At 37.9% G+C, this 22874-nt stretch overlaps 1 protein-coding gene across 3 annotated transcripts in view; it reads left to right on the plus strand.

Annotated features, from left to right (window-relative positions):
• The window catches only part of pak4 (p21 protein (Cdc42/Rac)-activated kinase 4), a 61182-nt gene that overhangs the window by 11928 nt on the left and 26380 nt on the right, over window positions 1–22874 (plus strand). The window contains exon 1 of one of the 3 annotated variants that reach the window (XM_033631387.2): window positions 6059–6358. The exons of the other annotated variants lie outside the window; for them this stretch is intronic. The gene's annotated coding sequence lies outside the window, so the exon portion shown is untranslated. Of the gene's footprint in view, window positions 1–6058; window positions 6359–22874 lie in introns of those variants that run through there. 3 annotated transcript variants of the gene reach the window in all.

Here is a 22874-nt window from a genome sequence, read left to right on the forward strand (position 1 = left end):
TTCTCTACTGGGTGATAGATGTAAATTACCCGATCATTCATTATTATGGTTAAAGGTTCAAGTAAGACCAAGCTTTGTTGAGGATGACTTATATTTACCACACACTATAAAAGCAGTAACACAAAAACATCTCCCTGATTCATTTTTATCCTCTAGCCAATGTAACGATATTTTGCTTAACTTAAGTGTGCAACTGGGAGGTATTAAAAATAATCAAAGGAGTCTGGATGCCTGGTATGATAGACTGTGTGGCTGTGTCCATTTAGAATTGAATAAATGTGTTAAAAAGAAATGTAATCCTCATAAAGGTTTTAGTAAAATTTACAAACCCTACTGGAATCAAGATTTGCAGACCCTATGGGACAATCTAAGAACAGCAGAGAAAAGATTTCTACGATGCAAAAACGAAAATCTGAGGGAAGGGCTGAAGATAGAATTTAAGAAAAGCCAAACTAATTTTGATAAAAGGTTACGCACAGTGAAATGCAGTTTTAATAGAGGTCTGTCATTGCATATTGATTATTTACAAACCCATAACCCCCAAAAGTTCTGGAATGAAATCAATAGATTGGGTCCCAGAAAGTCTAGGGAAATCCCCATGGAGGTTAAACTCGAGAATGGTGAATATAGTTCTGTTTTAGGAGTAGTATTACAAAAGTGGGAAAAAGACTTCACAGATCTATTTTGTGGTTGCAAAAGTTCTTTTGATGATACTTTTTTGAGTGAAGTAACTAGTATAAATGAGGTTATGGAAACTGAAATGAGAGTTGATGTAAATAATTGTAACTCATTTTTGAATGCAAATTTTTCTGTTGAAGAGGTAAAAAATGTTGTGGATAAATGCAAACGGAAAAAAGCCTCTGGAATTGATGAAATTTCGAATGAAATGTTAAAGTCGCCGAGATTGTTTGATGTGTTATATGAGTTATTTCAGTCCTGTTTTGACAGTGGCATTATTCCGACACAGTGGCACAAGACTGTTATTAAACCTATTCCAAAATCTTCAAAAAAATGATCCCAAACTGCCACTCAGCTACAGGGGAATAAGCCTCATTAGCTGTGTCTATAAATTGTACTCTTCACTTTTAAATAACAGACTTGTAGACCATCTTGAGAGGACACGTTTGCTTGTAGATGAGCAAAACGGATTTAGACAATCCAGAGCATGTATTGATCATATATATATGCAGTAACTTCCATTATACGTGCAAGAATTAAGTTGAATAAGTCCACTTTTGTTTGCTTTATTGATTTTAAAAAGGCTTTCGACTGGATTAATAGGGAACTTCTTCAGTATAGGTTGTTAAACTCTGGTGTTAATGGAAAGTTTTATTATGCCATCAAGTCTCTTTATCACGCACCTGTTGCCTGTGTTCAGGTTAATGATATACAACTGGATGGTTTCCTCAAAAATTTGGTGTGAAGCAGGGAGATGTTTTGTCTCCAACATTTTTCTCCATTTATGTAAATGATTTAGCTCTTCAAATTAAAGCATGTAATTTGGGAGTTAAAGTTGAAGATCAAACTGTCGGAATATTATTATATGCGGATGACGTAGTTTTAATGGCGGAACACGAAAAAGATCTGCAGTTTATGTTTATTTAAACACAAATAGTACACTTTAGTGGAAAATCGCTGTCTAGAAGTCCAGTTGTTTTCAATCTTGGTTCAATAGTGCTGTCATATACTGATCAATATAAATATCTTGACACTGGATGAGCACATGACATTTAGAGATGCTGTTAGTGTGTTATCTCAGTCAGCAGGTAGAGCCTTGGGATCTGTGCTTAATAAAGTCAAATACTGTGGTAATCTGGGATTTCATACTTATACACAGCTCTACAGTTCATGTGTTTGTCCTGTGTCTGATTATGCTTCTGGTGTTTGGGGTTTCCGGGAATACTCAAGTTGTAATGCTGTGCACTATAGAGCTATTCGATCTTTTTTAGGAGCGCATAAATTAGCTTCAGTTTTAGCTATTTGTGGAAATATGGGATGGCAACCTCCAAACATAAGACATAAATGTGAAATGCTTCGACTGTGCAATAGACTTGTAAGGATGTCAGATCAGAGACTCGCTAAAAAGATTTTTATCTGGGACATTTTACATGGTCATCCCTGGGCTAACGAGATGAAATCCTTATTTAATTTGAATGATTTTTCATTTATCTTTCATAACAGGTTACTTTGTAATATTCGGGAGTTAAAGAATAATATGTTTCTCAAGTATAAGGAAAAGTGGTCTGTCGATATGTGGTATAAACCAAAATTACGAACTTACTGTCTCATAAAAAACTGTTATGATGTTGAAATGTATGTGAAGTATAATTTAAACAAAAGACAAAGACCATTATGTGCACAGTTACGTTCAGGAACATTACCCTTGGCTTTAGAGACCGGCAGGTTTAATGCCATTCCAGAGGAGGACAGACTTTGTCAGGTGTGTGAGCTCGGTGAAATTGAGAGTGAGGTCCATTTTCTGTTTTACTGTTCTGTGTATGAGGACTTGAGGGATGTACTTTTTATTAAAATGTCCTCTATTTATGCTGATTTCTTTTGGCTGGACGAGTATGAGGAACTTGAGTTGTGTTTTAGAAAGGGAATCTTTTTTGTTGCAGATTTTATTTGTAAAGCGTGGGAGAGAAGGCAGAATATTCTGTTTAAAGTCTGAGCCGTAAAAGGGGCTGTAATTATGTATGAAATGAAAAAAAAATAATAATAATAATGTACACTGCAACTGTACTTTTTTTTTTGGTGTCTTATAAACCCATGAGGGTTGGGCACTTTGTGCATGACACGTAAATAAAAAATAATCAATCAGTCAATCAATCATATATATATATATATATATATATATACACACACATATATACATGTATATGTATATATACATATATATGTATATAAATACACAGATGTTTGTATTATTATTTTTTTATATGGCACAATTTCAATATGTAAATCATTATTATGGTTTATTTAAGTACAAAGCTCTTAAGCTTAGGTTGTACAGATTTTTTGGATATAAAGCATCTGAAGATATTCCAAGAAATGACATCGCAATAAACAAAAATACCAATGTAGGCACTGGAGGGAGGGCACAGAGGGGAAGAATGGCAAATAATGCAGTAAATCAACACTACTTAGAGGAAACACTTAAACCATGCCGTCCCTGTTGTGTGGAAATCCACGTGTATCACATACATACACTATCATATCCTTTATGCAATTTTTTTTTTTTTAATTTTTATTTTAATTTCAGATCCAAAATTGCTCCAATGTTGCGTTGTAACTGGCAAGTAAAATGTCCATGGACTTATTGGATTTATTTGTCGAAACTGTGATACAGTGACTTGTAGACTGTCAGAGTGCTGTCTGTGTTTTAGATGCTTTGTCTTGACTGTAGGCTCAAAATCTGTGCTGTTGTTTTTTTGCTGATTGCACTCGCCTATGCATTGTTTTGTACACCTTTTTAATGGTTGTTGTGTGTGGTGACTTGTAGGTAGCTCAAACTCTTTCCAGTAAACTTGACTTTATATTGACGGCAGTGTGGTGCACTGCAAGCAGAGGTCTGTCTGTGTATGTGTGCTGAAATATGTGAGAGCTAGCTTGTGTGATCTACGTAGTGCTCTCTTTATCATTGACCTTTCCACATTCCACAACCTGCTTCTGGAAGTCAGCCCTCATTGGCTGCAACACTGCATGCTTTGTTTGAACTCGGCCTAGGGATTGGCAGGTTTGTGTGTTGTCTGGCTTCGATTCGTTGAGCAGACCTGCTCCTGCTGTATTTTAACTCTCAAAGGAATGTCAACAGGCCTTTTCCTTATTGGGGCTGACACCTTGTAATCTGTTACGTAGATGATAGATAATGGAACAAATAGTCATGTTTCACAGTTTTCACTCAGACTGGCTTTGATAAGGAACTCCTGTTATAACCTTTGTTTTATGTTTTTATGTTAAAATGCTACTTTAATGAAAGAGAATATGGTGGGTTATCATTAGATTTTAAAGCAGTGGGTTTATTTGTTAAGTCACTAATTCCTCTACATTAAACTGAAACTACTTCAGTGATGTTTTTAGTTAGTATGGCAACATTGATAAAGTTTTAAGTTTCTTGTCATATGCACAACAATAACAGTGTCATTGCAAATGAAATTTTTAGTTCTCAAGCCCCCTCCAACAATGCTCATACAATTATTTATAAAAAGAAAAAAAAGTAAATAAAAATAATAATCTAAGACGTGAAACAGCACTAAAGTTAAAATACATACGGTTCAAATATAATTTGTATAAAACATTGGCCAATGTTGCCCAAAATTTTGTTGTTTATGATGTGTTTTGGCATTTAGCCTTGACTAGTTATCTGTGTGTCGGGTGGGAAGACTTTGGTCATGGATCTCTTTCTAGCAGGAAGACATGGTATTTCACAATAGCCTGCTTTGATCAGACTACTGTAAATAATAATGAATAATTTGAGCCATGTTGTCAGAGTCTGTTGTGCCACAAAGTGGGTCATATTGTCCTGTGACAATGCAAAAAACAAACAATCAGAAAACAGTTACCCTGTAAAAATAATTTATAACCTTCACATTAACCTAAATTAGTGACTGGAAAATGCAACAAATAGGAATGTTTCACCATTCATCCCCTTTATTATCCTCACTTGATGTTTCAATGAGTACTGTAAATAATCAGTCAATTAATGCAGATTGACTTAAAATTGTATTTTGGGTATTCATGTGTTGATGCAGTAAACATATATATATATTTACAGCAATAGTCAGTCTGCGGCTTTATTGGATCAGTAGATCAACTTTAAATGCAGTGTACCTTAGGAATCAACTAGAGCATTAATTGAATGGTGGATCAATTAAAAATTAATCTGTGAGTACTGCCCACCACATGTTATTTTGTGCTCACTCCTTTTCTCTGATAAGTTAATGTGTGCTCACCTCTGATCCAGACATTTAGGAGCTTTTACCAGGAGCCGACTTAGTGATTAGTAATTTAGAAAAAAAAACCAAACAGAATCGGTGATTAAAACCAGTAAGAACACTGAATAAAGCAGTCTCAAATTACAAATCAGTGTATCTCTGATGATATTTGGCATTTTGCTGCTGGTGGCTTTTTTCCCCCCGATAACTTAAGATTCAGACATTCAGGAGGTTTTTTGAAGAAGCCAAATTGTCCACAAAGGCCTCTTCATCTCCAGAACAATCAGACCAGGTGTTAAAACCAGTTAAAACACTGAATAAAACAGTTTTATGTGTCAGTGTAATTCCAACAATGCTCATTGCAGATGGGCCTCTAACTATGGCGGCCAATGCGAAAAATGCAAATGGTCCCGTCTGGAGCCACTGTTTAGTTTGTCTGTTCCAGGCTACTGTAGAAACATGGTGGTGTAACATGGCGATCTCCACGAACAAGGACCTGCTCCCTGTGTAGATACACAGCTCATTTTTAGGTTATGAAAACATAACAGTTCTTATTTTCAAGTGCTTATACACTAAAGACAACATAGGTATTATAGGCTATTGTATTACATTTCTGCCAATATATCCTCCTAAATCCTGCATACTGGACCTTTGAATAATAATGTAAACTTAAAAAAAAATAACAATTTCATGTAATTTAATAAAATGGAAATAGGCTACTCATGTAAAGTACAGGTACCTCAAAAGTCTAAGTAATAATAATTATATGTGAATACTATGCTAGTAAAACACGGACAGGGATCGTTTTACTGCATAATGACTTCTTTAAGAACATTTTTTTGCTACATAATCTTACTTACTTACTATTTAGTAAGAATGCAGGACATGCAGTAGAGTATGTTCACTGTGTGGTTTGGCTACTTTTGCATCAGAGCACTTCCTCCACTACTGGAGTACAGGTGACAGCTTATACATGTGACGTGTGTCACATTGACTGTGTGTGACAGAGAGGAAGAGGAGCGGAGAAAAAGGATTCAGTCTTCTATTTTAACAGGACATGATGGTTGTTGTCTCCCTCCCTCCCTCCCTCCCGGTGACGTCATGATACTGGGCCGCGTTTTGCTGAAACCATAGGAATGCGACACACTTTGCATTTACACCCCAAAGCTACAGCACTTTGTGTTTTCTGTATAGAAATATATCTCTATATTTTAACACGCCACCGTCCGTTACATGTCACCGTGTCCGTATCGGTCTGTTGTTCTGTGAAGACCTAACGAAGCTTCCGACGAGTTAAACTCTGTTTGATTCCTTCGCGGAAACAACTTTGTTGCTGCAGGGAGTCCGTTTTTTCCTCCTCGCCCTCAGCTGCGTTTCCGACATGAGATCAGGTGGATAGTGTGTTGCCGTGCCTGTGACTAAAAGTGAGTACCCCCGACGACAAATGTTGAGTTTCACACACGCCTGTATCTCTGTATTATGTTTTAACTCCTAGTTTTGTCGTGCGTAAAGCGAGTTATAAGTACCAAGTTGCGGTAGGGCAGCTGGGACCGAGCGAAAGTTAATCTGGGCCACAACAAAACTCTGTTGTTAAAATCTCACAGCATGGATTAACTGTGAGTCGGAAAAAAAAGCATAATAACTTTATTGTTTGCCTTGTGTGAAGGGAGGGAGGGAGGGAGGGATGTGTTTCACATAGACAGCCCTGTTGCACTGTTGGGAACTGGGTGTCTCTTTAACTCTCCTCTGCCCCACTGTTACCATTCAAACCTGTTACTGACTGCTCATATTTGTGCCTGTCAAGGCAGCTGTTTGACTCTCCTGCTCATCTGTCTCTCTTTGCACAAGTGTTGGTGACACATGGAGACAAGGGGCACAACAGATTGTAGCAGTGATTCACTATTCATTTTTGTCTTGATACTCTGTAGGAAGTTGGGTATTTGCACAGGAAGTTTGTGTCATGCATTTTATGGTATTTAACAAAAGGGAGTCATTTGGAGTTCCTACTCTGAGATATGTATAGAGACGATGGTGTTGCCAGTGCTTGCCAATTCTTCTGCTTGTTCATTTTTGAGTGTTGGAAGAATACAAATCTGTAGTTGAGGGATTTACAGAGCTTATTTATTATTATAGAATGTAGGTTTTGTTCCAGTATCAAGCTGAAATGTATCAGTGTTCAAATACACAGATTAAGCTGACTTTCACAAATCCTTTATGTACACTCATTTCCTATAGAAATGTACAAAACACTCAGATGGGGTTTTCGGTACAAAGCAAACATCTAAATTGACTCGCAAAACATCCATTTTAATTATTTTTTGTTTCAACCTCTTAGTTTTAGTAGTTATATTGATATGATGGAGGTTTTATTAGATATAAAAATATGTCATAAAAACCAAATTGCAATTATTGATATTGCAACTGTTACTACCTCCGATGCTGCCTTAAAGGTGAGACAACTCTATCCCCTCATTCCATCCCAATTGTACTTTTATATAGAATGGGGAGGCAGCAAAACTTAGTGAAATTCCCGCCTTTGTAGAGGCAGTGTAAAAAGTGCTAGTGAGTATAATCTTTCCATCCTCAAGTCGCACATATCCAGAGACTCAATCATGACCGCTTCTTTCAATTGTGAACATTTAACATATTTGGGGTTTGAGTGGAGTTTTTTGTTGTGCAGTCCATGACCAATGAAAGCTGAAGTTTTCACTCCTGTGTAAACAAGCTGTAAAAAGCAGGACTCAGGGTGACAGGAGTGTAATCTATAAGTGTGTGATATTCTGCTTTGACCAGGTCATCCTCTGTGTTTATGTGCTCTGATGAAATGACTAAAATGTGTGGTTGCATTTAAGATCTCGTAATATTGACATCAGCTGACCGTCAGCTGGCTGATGCAGTTTCATGTCATGGGAACTTGAGTAAGTGTAACAACCAGTTCTGTATCTTAACAACCTAATTTATTGTAATAGCAGACAGATGTTAGAAGGCCCACTCTTTCTGTTGAAGCTGAGACTGCCACACGTGCACAGTGTTGTGCACCAGTGGTGGAAGAAGTATTCAGATCTTTTAGTTGAGTAAAGTACAGATACAGTTATAGCTGCTGCGCAACGATGGGTCAGGTCCGGGCATTTTTAGGCAATTCTGAGCAACCTCTGGAACCTAAGACGGTCATCTACCCTTCTGAGCTAATTGGCAAGTAGCAACTCAACAGTGGCTTCACAAATAGAGTAAACCATTCACTGTTGTGTAGGAAAGCAGCCATCCGTGCATGGAAAGGCAGATTTGAAACCACTGTAAAAAAAATTCGGTTATTAAGACAAAAATCTGAAAATACACATATTGCATCTAGACAGCATATAGATGTTGGTAATTTGTAACAATGATTGATTTGCTCCAGAAGTGAAAAACTGATGTTTAAAATTGCCATTTTTACATTGACTCCAATTGTTCACATTAGAGCAAAATTCAAAATGCTGTCAAAAATTCAGTTTTTGAGATAAAATTCCAAAATTTGCCACACATCATCTACCATGACTCTAGAATTTTGTCATTTTTTTCATGAACATTGAAGATTTATTTAGCAAGAATTTGCATGTATATGTTTACAGTACCGTTTACAGTCGAACAATTTGATGCACTGTAGGCTCAATTTTTTATAAATCAAAAATCTGAGAAACATAGTTTTTGTAGGACAGTCTGAAGATGCTCTGAAGCAAGCAAAAATTGTGGGAGGAGATAGGTTCAAGAAGTTTTACAGTTTTTGAAAAAAAAAAGTGATAAACTTCATAATTTTTAATAGGGTTAAATGTACAAATGTTTCTTCAGTACTGGGGCTACAGTTTGATGAAAGTTGTGAAGTTGTAGCACATATGGTTGATTTGTTATGAATTTTCAAAGTTTTGAACTTCAGACGCTTGCTGTAGCGCCACCATCAGGACTATTGGCTTGAGTTTACAGCTGAGGATATCTGGCATGAGACTGGACCTTTGTGCAAAGTTTGGTGAGTTTTCACCCATGGGAAGTATGTTTTCCTCTGAAGACGAAAGAAGAAGAATACCTAGGATTACAATAGTGTCCTGGCAGCTTAGCTGCCAGGACCTTAACTATGTAAAAATACTCCTACTTTGAAAAAAACAGTTAGGCAACAGTATATTAGTATATAAGTATTTTCAGCAAAATGAGATCAGAAACAAAAGCACTCATTCTGCAGCATAATGTCTACCCTGTGACTGATTTATTATCATATATAACTTAATTAAAATTTTAATACTGATGCAAGTAGATGTCAGCAGGATTTTAGTGTTGTAGTTGATCGAGGATGTGCTAGTATTAACTGCTTTATACAAGGGCTGTCAAATGATTTTTTTTATTGCATTTATTAATTAAATTTTGATAGTTAATTGTGATTAAACACATTTTAATTGAATAATTAATTAAAGCAAAGGGGTGCAATGTCCAGGCAGTGTAAATATGTCATGCTGTTACTCCGAGATAATTTTGATTACTCACTGTCGTCCAGTGATTCCTGGTTAATGTGACAGCATTTTCACAGTTCAGTTTGTTTGCCTTCTCTGATTCGTACAGGTCCTGTATGTGTGAAACTGTCGTTCCTTGCGACAGTAAGGCATATGACTGGTCACAACATGTCAACCTGAGGACGTCGCTTAGACCAGAGTCCTCCATGATGTTGACGTGGTCTGTAGTCAGTTGCCACCCGTTCAGCAAGCGCTGTAGTTAACTTTTTTGATTCAGTTTCATCCGCAGGTCTGTGGCAGTTTGCACATTCCAAAATAGTGCTTTGCTGGTGTTGGCAATGCAATTGTTTGCTGACATCAGTCTGATTAGCTGCACCTGTGTGCTCAGTTCGTAGGTGGTAGCTTAAAGTTGAAGTGCTTGGGTGATAATTCTGTTAAATTCTGCCGAGATGCATATTGCTTTTAACTTGTCAGCTGAACCGGGAGTTTTTTAAATTGAAATGAGGCATTCAAAAGCGCAGTGGTGTTCTTATTTTCCATCACTGCAGCAGGAAACAGGAGGCTTGACTGTAAGTAAGGGTGCATCTAAAGGACAGAATAGCAGCACACAATTAACACACTTTGGAAAAAAACAACAAAAAACTATGTTATTTTCAGACCTTAATCGCTTTGTGATTTTTTTTTTTTGGTAACGCTGACAGCCCTAATTTATACAGTAAGTTAAGTCTAGTCCCACTTCAGTGAAGTAGAAGTTTAAAGTAGCATGACGTGGAAATACGTAGAGAACAGTAGAAATACCTCAAAATTGCACTTAAATACTGTACTTTATTTTCCACCTCCGTTGAAAGCAGGTTGATGGTCGTTAGAACAGTCAGTAGTGCCAAGGTCACACAGAATGTTTGCACAGCACATTATAAATCTGGGAAATGCTGGGAGAGCGGTGTTGTCCTAAGTGTGTGTGTGTGTGTGTGTGTGCGTGTGTGTGTGTGTGTGTGCGTGTGTGCGTGTGTGTGTGCATGCGTGCGTGCGTGCGTGGTGTGTGTTTGCAGTAGTCAGAGAATAGGCTATTAATTATCACCCCTGATTCAGCACCAGCAAGCTAATATAGGAACACCACAACAGCAGTGGTAGCCTGAATACTGCTGTCTGCTTTTTGGCGTCTCACTTTTGAAATCAGTGTCTTTGTCTCATTGAAGAGCTAACACCAGTGTTTCTTGTCCTTATCTTTGAGTAACACCACCTTAAGTAACTATTTATGTTTAAAAAGAAAATACTCTTATGTTAAATCTAGTATGAGAGGTTAGCACTTAAAAACCTTTTTTTTTTGCCTTGGCTGGTACCTTTGTGTATCCTACCAGTTGCTTTGGCAGGTTACCAGCCATCATTTAAATGGCTATTTACTGCCTTAACCCTGGAAATGTGGTCAGCTGTAAAATTTAGGGAATTATCACTCAGTGTAGCCTGTAGGTGAACAACAGAGTTTCTATGCATTCATTAAACTTATTCCGAACGTACAACTACACAGTTTTGCATTAGACAAGGGAACAAGTCAGAGGCACACATTATGGCCTCCAACTCATGGTAAATGAAAGTTTGGTCTCAGTATTCAGTCAGTCTACAGGTGTTTTGTAAACATTTGTTTTTATTTGGAAGTAATGATTAGCTCAACAAGAGCAGGGCTGGATGGTCGTGACAGGTTTAATTTGTACTCACTTGTGTTTCGTCATAAATCAAATGCAGCCTACCAAATAATCACATTGGTTTATTTTCCACATTAGAAGTTGGTAATTACCTCCAAACCATCTCGAACATGAACAGCCAATGCCATAAAGATTTATTTTGGCTCTTTGAAGAGTGTTGACATTGGCCTTTTTAACCCCTGAGTGTTGTTAGTGTCTTCTTAGGAAGATAGCTATGCAAGGTATGTCTCAATGGAGGCACAGAAAGAAAGTCATTAGAGCAGAGGGAGGGAATGTGCAATGCATGCTCTCATTGTTGTGGTTGTTACAGATGAGGTGTTTGCAAAGTAAAAGTGTATTTTACTCATTCCGTAGAGGAAAAAAACAGCAGATCAGTTGCAACCTTCTTATGTGTTGATAATACATTTTGTAATGAGCAGCTCAAAAAACAAAAACAAAAAATCAGTTTTGTGTTTTGATTTGATCAAAAATTGTGGGTTTAAAGATGGCATTCATCTGCTATGCACTGAAAAGCTCCAATAACATTTTACATGTAGACATCTCTAATGCTAAAACAATACATTAGAGACAAGAAACATTTTGCTTATGTTGAGTACTGAAAATATCTCAATCAGTGTAAATGGATTGTAAGATTTTTTTGGAGTGTATATCAATATTTGAATATGATTCTCGATGTTATCCTGATTTCAATCATACCCTCATTTGTGGCTTGTAAACATGTATAAAAACATCTGTTGATGCCATTCCTTTTCAAATGATATTAATCATTTTTGTAACACTTACTGTTTTTATGGAAACATGATTCTCATTCTGGGCCTCAGGGGTCGGGGGACAAATGGATTCTTATATGCAATGCAATGCGAATGTGGAACATTAATGTCAATAATCAGTTATCTAAATGTCTGTTAATACATAATAATGTATAACAAAAGAGGGCAGTGAGGGCAGTGTAGCACCCCGACAGTCTACAGCGCAGACACGCTAGAGTTAAATTGTAATTAGTCTTAACAAAAGGCAGCCGTTGCAAGGCTGTTTTGATGGAATGTCTAAATAATCACATTCGCAAAGTGAATGTGAAGTAAATTTCATAGCCATTACCCAGATGGAGCAGAGCAGTGATCAGCTGTAGGTACACAAACAAGACCTGCTGATGAACACCCACTGCAGCATTCAACAATTAAATCAACTCTGTGGCGAATAAAATACCTCTATGCTTTGTCGTTAAATACCTCAAAAACCCTGCACCTCTCAGCATCTTGGCTTTCTCCGGAAAGAAACATGCAGCAGAGAGGCTGCTCTCCGTGGCTGGAGATATAACATAATGTTAATAACAATGCAGTGGAGCGTGCCGCCTCCCCCTAATTTTGTTATTCTCATACAGGCAGGAGACTGCACTGTGTTTTTTAATTAAGTAGTAATTATTGCAGTTAACTTTTTAAAATTAAAAGGCTGCAGAGGATCAGTTATTCAACAGTACATGAATTGCATGCTATCTCAGGTGAAATATTACAGTATGCAAACACTGGACACTACACCAGCATAAATTTCCCACAGTGGGTTAGCGTGAGAAACTGCAGGTTGATACAATCTGGCCGGCACTCCCTGGTTTAAAAGCTTAGGTATTGAAGTATTTTGGCTTCAATGAAATTGAATGGAAAAGTGACCTGGACAAGACCCACACAGTATGCAAGTAAATTCATCTGTTTATTTAATTATGGATGATTACAACTGACCTTATTAACTGTTGTTTGTCGGAAATTACTTTGCCATTCGTTTTGATTCCTCATTTCTTGCATGAATTGAGTGCAGTGAGTACAATGGATATACCCAGACGTACTTTTGAGATGAACGCCCTTGCCACTATATTTACAACACTACACATGTGCTTTGATAGTTTTGAAAGTGCTTTGAAGAATCAGTAAGCAAAATAAAAGAGGTTTCCTAACAAATTCAGTGCCCTTAAAAATTTGCATCTGGTTCCAGTGCAGAACACTTTTATCCCAGACTGTGTCATTGCAGCTAGGTGAACTTGTTGTGACTGACATTGTCTTTCCGAACGTGGACCACCCATGCAGAATACTTGAATCAGGCCAGAGGATGGCAGCTTCATCCAGAGCTTATCAGCCTGGCTCTGGCCCACTGACCGGACAGGCTTTCTCACTGTTCAGCCAGGCATACATGGAGAGAGTGGGTGAGAGAGAAGGGAAAAGTGGGAGGAGGGTAGGACTATTAAATGGGGAAGGAGAGCAGAAAGAGAGCTTGAGGGCAGTGGTGGGGATGATGAGATAGTGATGGATTTTGAGTAGGAGGGAGGGGAAAACACAGGGAAGCTATAACTACAGTGATTGTTGTATTCAGGGAGGCATCTGCTTGTTTTGCTCTGTGAGAGGAGGGGCCCTTTTGTAGCGTTTGGTTTACTCTATATGTATGTGTGTGAGAGATTTAACACTGTTTGAGTGGGTGGCTGGGTGCAGCAGTTTGGCTTTTCTACCGTTTTTATCCTCAGGTTAAGATTTGTCATACCTAAATACTTGAGATCATTGAGCACACTTTTATCTTAGAGCTTTCTGTGAAGATTTTTATTGGCACAGTTTTTATAATAATATTCAATAATCAAAATATTGATTTTCAATCAAATCAATAACCCATATTAAGCTTCTTCTCATAGCTGATACCAATACGATTTTTTTTTTTTTTTTTTTACATTTTTATATTTCAGAATTCTAAAACGACTTATCTTAACTGAGGGTAAGAAAGGCTAAGATGTAGTGAGCAAAGCTGGATGATTTAATATTCCATAACTGACCTCACCAAATTTAACTGACATGATTATTGTAGGGCTGTACCCAAATATTCGGATATTCGAATATTCGTTTCTATGGGTAGGTATTCGTTATGAAAATTTGGTATTCGATATTCGTTTTTTTATTTACTTTTTTTTTTTAAATTTTTTTTTTTTTTTTAACATTTTTTTGGTGCTAAATGTAGTCTTTTTGTTGTTGGTAAATGTAGGTTATCAATAAAAATCAAAACTTTAAATTGCATTGTTAAAAATGTGAAAATATAGTATCGCCTACCAACGGAGCTTGTGCACGGCACGCTTGAGCGCATCCGTCTGATGCTGTGGATCAAGTTTTACCACTTTATCACTATTCCCGCTAACTTGTAGCTGTTTTTTCGTTATCTTTTGAATTTAATATGAATTACGGAACCGTTTTTGTCAACGTTTGTTTCCCCCATTTTGTACAATAAATTATTGTTTAAAGTTTCAACAAGTTTCTTTTGGAGTGCGTGACACAAGTGTGATTTGAAAACGGCCGCGGACTGTCACCTGCTCAGCGCATCAGTACCTTCAGATGCCATGACAGTAATAGCCAATAATGTCAAAATATCATTTACAGACCGATTTAACAGACGATAACTGCTGCCCGACCCGCAGGTCCATTTGCGGGTCCCGCGGGTTACAGGTTGACCCGCGCATCACTGCTCAGCTCAGTCTATAAATGCAGTACACAACAGTAGACATTATATTTTATTCAGGCCGGCAGAACCAGCAGCGCATCGGCTCTACAGTGCACGGCACTGCTGATTAACCATTTTATTGCAGCACAGAGTGTCTACCAGCAACCAATTACTTGCAGAGGCTTCCTACAACTTGTTTCAGCGGTTCCGATTTAATCAGAAGACAAATTAAACAGGATGACTAGCCAATGTGAAAATCAAAAGAAAGCATAGAATAATGTACTGAAGGAGACTGTTGTGCCATCACATTTTTTTGTGGTTTGAGAGCAAAGATCCGGTCGCTGCTGCGCAAAACTCTGCAATACAATTAGGTCCGAAAAAACCCCGGAGGAGTGCTTCGCAAGGAGTCTTTGAAAGGAGCCGAGCCTGGCGTAAAACCGGAGAGAGCAGGCATCACGGCCACAGCATGGCTGCAGCTGCATGCAAACGTATTGATTTACTCAGCCTTTTCTTGATCCGCACTCTCTGTTTATCATGAGACAGTAGTACACCCCACAGTCCGCCTGCACATACACAGTGACAGGGCTAACGGTTGGCATCACACTGCTAATATTACCAAATAGCTATAAACAGGTTTAACACCATCACACAGTGAACGTTACCTAACAGATGTTAAGGGGTTTACGGATAGAGTCAAGCCATTTCGGTGTTGGTCAGTTCTTAGTGTTTTAGGTTTCATTTTCTTATTAAAAAAATAGATTGTCCTCAGTTCACTACTTTTCTTTTGAGAAAACTAACTGGTTGCATTGTCACAACTCGCTGTTTTATATTTGGGTGATACTTAAAATCTAAAAATCTAAATCAATAAAAGATCTTAAGAGGTCTTGAGTCATAAACAGAAGATGCAGAGAACTGTACTTAAAACAAAAGGGGGGGGGGGGGGTTTGGAGAGTGGATGGTTTGTGTCTTTCCTGTCTGACATTATATGGAATAGATGGTCAAGAAAAGCAGACACCTGTTGCTCTCATCCTCCTGTCTGACTGACAATGTGGTTCTCACACAGCACATTTCCTGATTTATGTTGATGGGGGGGGGGGGGCTTACACCTGCTGTAGCTTTTAATCACTCCCCTTGGTTGAATGCCTGGAGCTCACCTGTTCCCCTCAACACCTGTTTGACTCTCTGTCTTTCTGTACAAGGCTTGTGTGACATGAGAAAATATATTTTATGTATTCTATAGGTTTTTGATAGGACAATTTACAGACTATTGATATTGGTTAAATGTTTGTTAAATTGTAGTTGGTTAAGAGCAATGAAGTTTACTTTAAATTGACTCCCCTCCACAATTGACTCCACTTTTTTGCTAGAAAGCAACCGTAAACCATGAACTTTTCCTAAATCTTCAGGTTTGTCTGGCTTAAAGCCCTGAAAGCAAACTTCTCCCAACAGCCATAAAACATGGATAAACAGTAAGATCATTTAACTAAAGTATAAAATTTGGCTCAATAATAACTGTCAAGGTTCAAAGACAAGTCATTTGCTTTGTGCTAGTCACCCATAATTAGCATGACTTAAGCACTTCCACACAGCATAAATCAGCTAGCAGACTTTTTCTCGACTCATAGCTTAACAAATTGTGTGCCATTATTCTTACTTTTTCTTACTTACTGATGGTTTAAGTCACTGTATCTTTCCAAGGAACAGCACAGTTGAATTTCAGCTGGCGTGCATGTTTTGCGGCCTGATCTTGTTGAAATGGAGATGGTAATGTTGCCGCAGTGAGAAGTTAGCGGAGTGAGATGCCCAACCAGGCAGGTACATAGTTTTTCCTGAGTATTTCATAATGGCTCTGTCTACATATGCCATGTGCTTTGTCTGTTAACCATATTTTCTCCAAAATCCAAATGATTTCCACACTGCTGATTTATTCCTGAGTAAATAATGTCATCCTCATATTCTTTTTAATGGCTGCTTGTCATTATCTGTCTGGCACTGCTTGACGGTGACACAAAAATTCATAGACACTGATGATGGATCGTTACGCCCTTTGTTCCAAACTATTATTATTATATCTCCCTTTTATGTCATTCAACCTCTTGTCATAATCTTCAGACACAAATTAGTAACATTATTTTAGCAATCTACTTCAGTGTGTGCCTATTCACATTCTCATTTTTGATAGTGTCAGGCTGAATGACTTGTATCACAGACTAATTTTCATCACATCTCTGCTGTTATTATTTCCTGACACTGCACGTGCATTTATCATCCACAGAATTGCATACTCAGACTCACATTGTTATGTAAAGCCCTCCCACACAGTCATGTTTATTTGTATGATAAACATTCAAGTATGTGCCGCCTAGTGAAAAGAGTTTTTCTCAAATCTAACTCTTGAGGTCAGAGCTCTGTAATCTGTTGAGAATTTGCCACGTGACCTTTGTTATATTTAAGCTTTTTTGTGTTTTGGCTCCTGACTGCAGCAGTAAAATCTTGTTTTTTAACCACAACCCCTCAAGCTAAGACTTCCAGATATCTCCAAAAATGCAGCAAAAATGCTCAGGATTTGAAAGCCACAATCCTCCATGATTCATGGCCAGACCGCTGTCTGTGACTGTAAGACGCTCAGTGTCACTCTCAATCCCCACATGACCATTATTCATACTGATTTACAGTTTGTTGGAGCTCTTTATGCTTTCAATAAGATATTACGACTCAGGCCATTAGGAGATCCAATAATTGGGTGCATGTACATATTGGTTTATGTTGTTGTACTCCATCTATAACATGATTTCTCCTTCCACCTCTTCCAGTCTTCATTATTTTAGTCTTCCTTAAGGCAGTAGATACTCTGTGTCCCAGAGTTCAGATGCATTGATTGGCTGTGTTGCTGTCTCAGTCGAACAGTAATGATAGGCCTCGACAGTGATTTATATGCCTCCTCTCTGTTGTCACCAAACTCATTATGACTGAAATGAGGCATTTATCACCAGTGTTGCAACCTTGCTGTTGTGAGATACTTTTGCTAATGATTATATAAGCCAGAGTTGCTAGTTGGGTGGAGAAAGTGAACATGTATTGTCATGTGATACTGTAATGTGGATGGCTGCATGATATGAAATCACTTTTCCACTTGAGGATACTAGTGATGTGTATACATTTTCAATAGTGTGTCTCCGGGACCTTCGGGTGGTCATTTAGGTGGATTCCAGGGAAATTGTGTGGGTCCCCAATAAAATTTGTTCCTGTAATCTTAAACTGTATAAATAGAATAAGTAACATAATGCATCAGAGATGCAGGATGCCTACCCAGCAACATCACTAGGATACTGGCACTCCATTTGTAGTGAAGAATCTCATTTGATGTTTTTCTAATTATTGTGATAAAACATGCTGAAACTTAGCTTTATCATCCAAACATTTGAGGATAACTGTGATGACAACATCTGGTATAATTATGGGGATGCTCTGTCACTTTTAAAAATTCACTGGAATACATTGTGATTTATATTCTCAATCTATGTTCTCATTAAAAGCAGTAATGTAAGCTATTAATTAAGCTACGCATTAAACACACCACGCCTTAGGATATGAGCTAACCAGTTTGATTAGTGTGAAAAAGTGTTTTGCCACGCATAAATCCCTCCAAAATATTAGAAGTTGATTGGTGTGTAAAATACTGTCTGGCAGGCTTTGTGTCATGTAATAACAATCATTCAGAATCTGCACCAGTGCATATATGATATAAAAATTAGCAATGTATTCTTATTTCTTTGGACTTTTGGTAGTACACTGTGTAGTGTTGTGTTGAAGGTCTTTGTTGGTGCTGTCAATGTTGGCTGTGAACCTCACTTTTTTCAGTGTGTTCCTGGGCGGGTCTTGCTAGACTTCAAACACTCCTGCTGTGAAAGGCTTTATTAATGCTGTGACTGTGAGCTAGGCAGCATGACTCATGCCCTCTAGCTTGTGACCCACCCAGATCACCTTTGCACCCGCCCACCATCCGCCTTCTCGTCTTTACATCCCTGCATCTTTTTCATTGCCATGTTTTTGACTTCCACTGTTTTTTTGTTTTTGAGTACAGTATTTTGTAGAAAAACGAGAAGAATAGACTGTGGCAGAATTTAATAGGCCCCACCCCTCCTGTTGCCCCTTCTGGTCAGCTGCCCAGCAGGGTCTGGTTATGCTTATAACACTGATCACTCAAAAGCCTCTGTTTGACTACTGGGAGTGTCTCTTTTGATACCCACTGACAAAGCAGCATGGTTGAGAGGGAGGATATTCAGACCTGAGCCAAAAGAGCATTGTAGGATAGTTTGTAAATTCAGGTATCTTCCACCGTCTGTAGATTTTTATTCCAACCAACCACAATAGCAGCATATTTTAATGTTTTTATTGATGAGGTGGGGATGTTTGTGGTGGTGCACCTTTTCCTGTAATTGATTCATAGTAGGCCAGAATGAAGTAGTAGAAACAGCTGCATTTGAAAACTGGAAACTGTTAAAATTTAGTTAGAAGTTAGAATTTATAAGTTTTATAAGAATAAATACTGAATGACCAAACCAATTGAAATCCTTTATGTAGTCATGTGTACACACACACACACACACACACACACACACACACATATGTGTATATATGTGTATATATATATATATATATATATATATATATACAGTGGTGGAAAAAAGTTTTCGGACACCCTTAAAATTTTACACAATCTCAAATATTATCATGAAATATTTGTGGAAAAATCTTTTTTGTGTTTCAAAAGGTGTGGCTGCATTAGACAGATACAAACAAATACAAATTATATTTTTTTGTTTATTGTTTACAAGAAAAACTAACAAAACTAAATTCTTGACAGTTTCAGTATGTCAGTTCTCAACATTGTCGGTATCAAAGTCAACAAATAACAGAGAATGTGTTCAAAACTGAACAAAAAATAAATAAACCATCACATCATCAAATTAATATTTAGTAGTCCTGCCATTGGCACGTCGTAGAGCTCTAATCTGGCTGGCATGTTCCCCACGAGCCTTTCACACTGTTGAGTGGTAATCTTGTCCCATTCTTCTTGAATTACTGCTTTTAATTCTTCTAAATTCTTTGGTTTATGCTTTGAAACAGACCTTTTGATAATCCACCACAGATTTTCAATGGGGCTCATGTCCGGGGATTGAGCTGGCCACTCTAAGACCTGGATACTGTGCTCCTGCAGCCAAGTTCTACTGGCCTTGGATGTGTGGCAAGGGCCATTATCTTGTTGAAACATCCAGTTTTTACCTCGATGGAACAGTGCACGCGCAGAATGGAGCGTGTGGGTTTCGAGAATGGTACAATACTTGGTAGAGTTCAATGTGCCATCGCAGACAGTGAGATGACCAACACCAGCAGCACTCATGCATCCCCAAACCATGATACTGCCTCCACCATGCTTGACAGTAGGTACTGTACATGCTGGAGATAATGCTACGCCTGGCCTTCTGCGTACCCTCACATTAGTAGGAGGAAGATAAAGCTGGAAACTGGACTCATCTGACCACAAAATCTTCCTCCAATTCTTGGCTGTCCAGTTCTTGTGTGCCTGGGCCCAACGACGCCGGGCTAACCTCTGTCTCTCATTGATCAGGGGCTTCTTGATAGCCTTGTAGGACCTTAAGCCATGATCTAAAAGTCGGCCACGTACAGTGCGGGTGGAACACTGGACACCAGTTTGGTTTGACCACTGCTGCTGAAGCTCCTGTGATGTCATTGGGCGGTTTTGCCTGCACATGCGGATCAGGATGCGGTCTTTTCTTGCTGAAGAAACCCTTGGACGCCCAGATCTTGGTTTGTCTTCCAAGCTGTTGGTTCGTCTGTATTTCTGCAGAGTGTATCCAACTGCTGAAGGACTGCATCTGCACTTGCTGGCTATCTGGCGGCAGCTGTACCCTTCCTGGCTGAGAATCTTTATCTTCAGGCGTGTTTCCTGCGTTAGGTTCCTTGTTTTAGCCATTTTTGTGTCTGAAGAACTTTCAAATGTGCTGGCTTTATGTAGACACGAAGCTTGGCAACAAAAATTGTGTCTTTTAATAAAAAGAACGACCTTCATCACTGGTACCAAAATGACCCAATACTCAAAATTTCTTATGTATTTTTATGGAACCAATCAATTTTAAGTTTTTAATGGCTTTTTTAGGATTTATTTAGTATTTTGGCTGTGACTGTACTAAAAGAAATTGCACTTGAAGACCTAAGAGTGATTCTTAATGCAATATTTCACAAATGCATGGGGTGTCCGAAAACTTTTTTCCACCACTGTATATGTGTGTGTGTGTGTGTGTGTGTATGTATATATATATATATATATATATATATATATATATATATATATATATATATATATATATATATATATATATATATGTATATGTGTGTGTGTGTGTGTGTGTGTGTATGTATATATATATATATATATATGTATATATATATAAAATATCCAGCATAACAATTCTGTAAAAATAGACATGCAGAAATGTTGTTATTGAAGGAAAACTAGAGATGTTACTAATGATATGAATTGAATAACAGCAATAGCAATAATACCTGCACTTTTTCTACAGTGGCATGTCACAATGTCGTCTGTGGAAAAAGACCAGTATCAACAAGGTGTTGACACAGTTTGATCTTACTTGAGGCTGTGCTTTGTGGTGATCCTGTGGTGGACTGTAGTCTTTAGTGTGTTCAGCATTTTGTCCCCCTAGTTGACATTCACTGTAAGGGTGTAAATCACTAGTTTCGTTATTATACAACGTTATATCAATTTGTTGGACAACAGTATGATATTAGCTGATATCACAAAGTCTGCCATGATATAATCTCCATTCAGTTCAGTTCAGGGGCCTGTGATTGATATCATGTGCCTATTTAACACAGGTGGTTACACAAGAAGCTGTACCTACTTTTTTTTTGCTTTTGCCCATAAAAGAAAAAAACAAAAACAACAGAACAAAAAAAAAAACACATAAATAATTGTAGCACTTTAAGTGCAGGGAAGTTATTTAAAACTGACTCCACTAACACTCATAAAACAGCTTAACAACAAGAACATTTAACAGAAGTTTAACATTCGGCTGACGGATAACTGTCAAGGTTATAGACAAAACAACAGTCTTTTGGGAGTTGCCATTTTCAACTTAAGCACTTTTTCGTTACATGAATTAGCCTAGCAGCTAGCACCCTTTCCTTTATTCTTAGTAGAATGGGGTTGATTTCCAGTTCTACTGATCCAGTCCGGTGTTGGAGCTTAAACTGGTTTGATTTAATGCAAACCGGCTGAACCAGCATTTGTGTTTATGACAGCTGACATGAGAAGTCATCTGTACGATGCCTAAAAATTTAGGGATTTCATCATGTACAATCCCTAATATCATAAAAGGTTCAAAGAATCTGGAGAAATTTCTACACATAAGGGGCAAGGCTGAAAACTGACATTGAATGGCTATGGCCTTTGACCCCTCAGAGGGCACTGCATTAAAAACAAACATATAAACATATATTTAACATTACATATCTTGTCCTTGGACTGTATAAAGGTCAGAAAAGATTTGCAAATCATTGCATTCTGTTTTCTTTTTATTTCACAACTTTTTTGGGGGGTTATATGATCTCGTGACGTCATTGTTTGCATATGGTATGTACTTTCTTGTTTAATTGTCTTTTCTCTGAAATCCAAAGTATTTTCACACTGCTGATTTATTCCTGAGTAAATAACCTTCCTCATCATCTTTTTCTTGGCTGCTTCCCATTATCCACCTGGGGCTGTTTGACAGCAGTACAGATTTGCCACAGGCATTTCAAAATAAAACACCATCTTAGAGATGATGATATGAATTGATGTTTTTTACTTTGCATAGATGATATCAGATTGTTGATCATTGAATCAGTACAACTATCCAGATCGATGGATCCTTACAATCCTGATTTGGTGTATAGAGGAGCAGAAATATATTGACTAGTTTTAGTTCCTGTCATTCAGTGATTGGAGGAAAGTAACTAATGACTTAGAATTACTTTCATTTCACACACCTTAACAGAAATTTGCACATTTGTATTTATGTTCAAAGGGCTTTTTTTTTTTAATCTTTCTTTGGTCAGGATTCATAACAGCCTGCCACAGATGCCAGTCCTGTTGCAGCCATCAAATATCTAGTTGTCACCAAAGGAAAATGTCACCAGACACTATGTTAAGATACCAGGGCTGGGAAAAGTTCTCAGAGGCGTCATCTCACTTCCACACTCTGAGTCAGAATTAAGTCCAG

Source organism: Epinephelus lanceolatus, chromosome 4 (genome assembly GCF_041903045.1).
Source record: "Epinephelus lanceolatus isolate andai-2023 chromosome 4, ASM4190304v1, whole genome shotgun sequence".
Lineage (NCBI taxonomy): Eukaryota > Metazoa > Chordata > Actinopteri > Perciformes > Serranidae > Epinephelus > Epinephelus lanceolatus.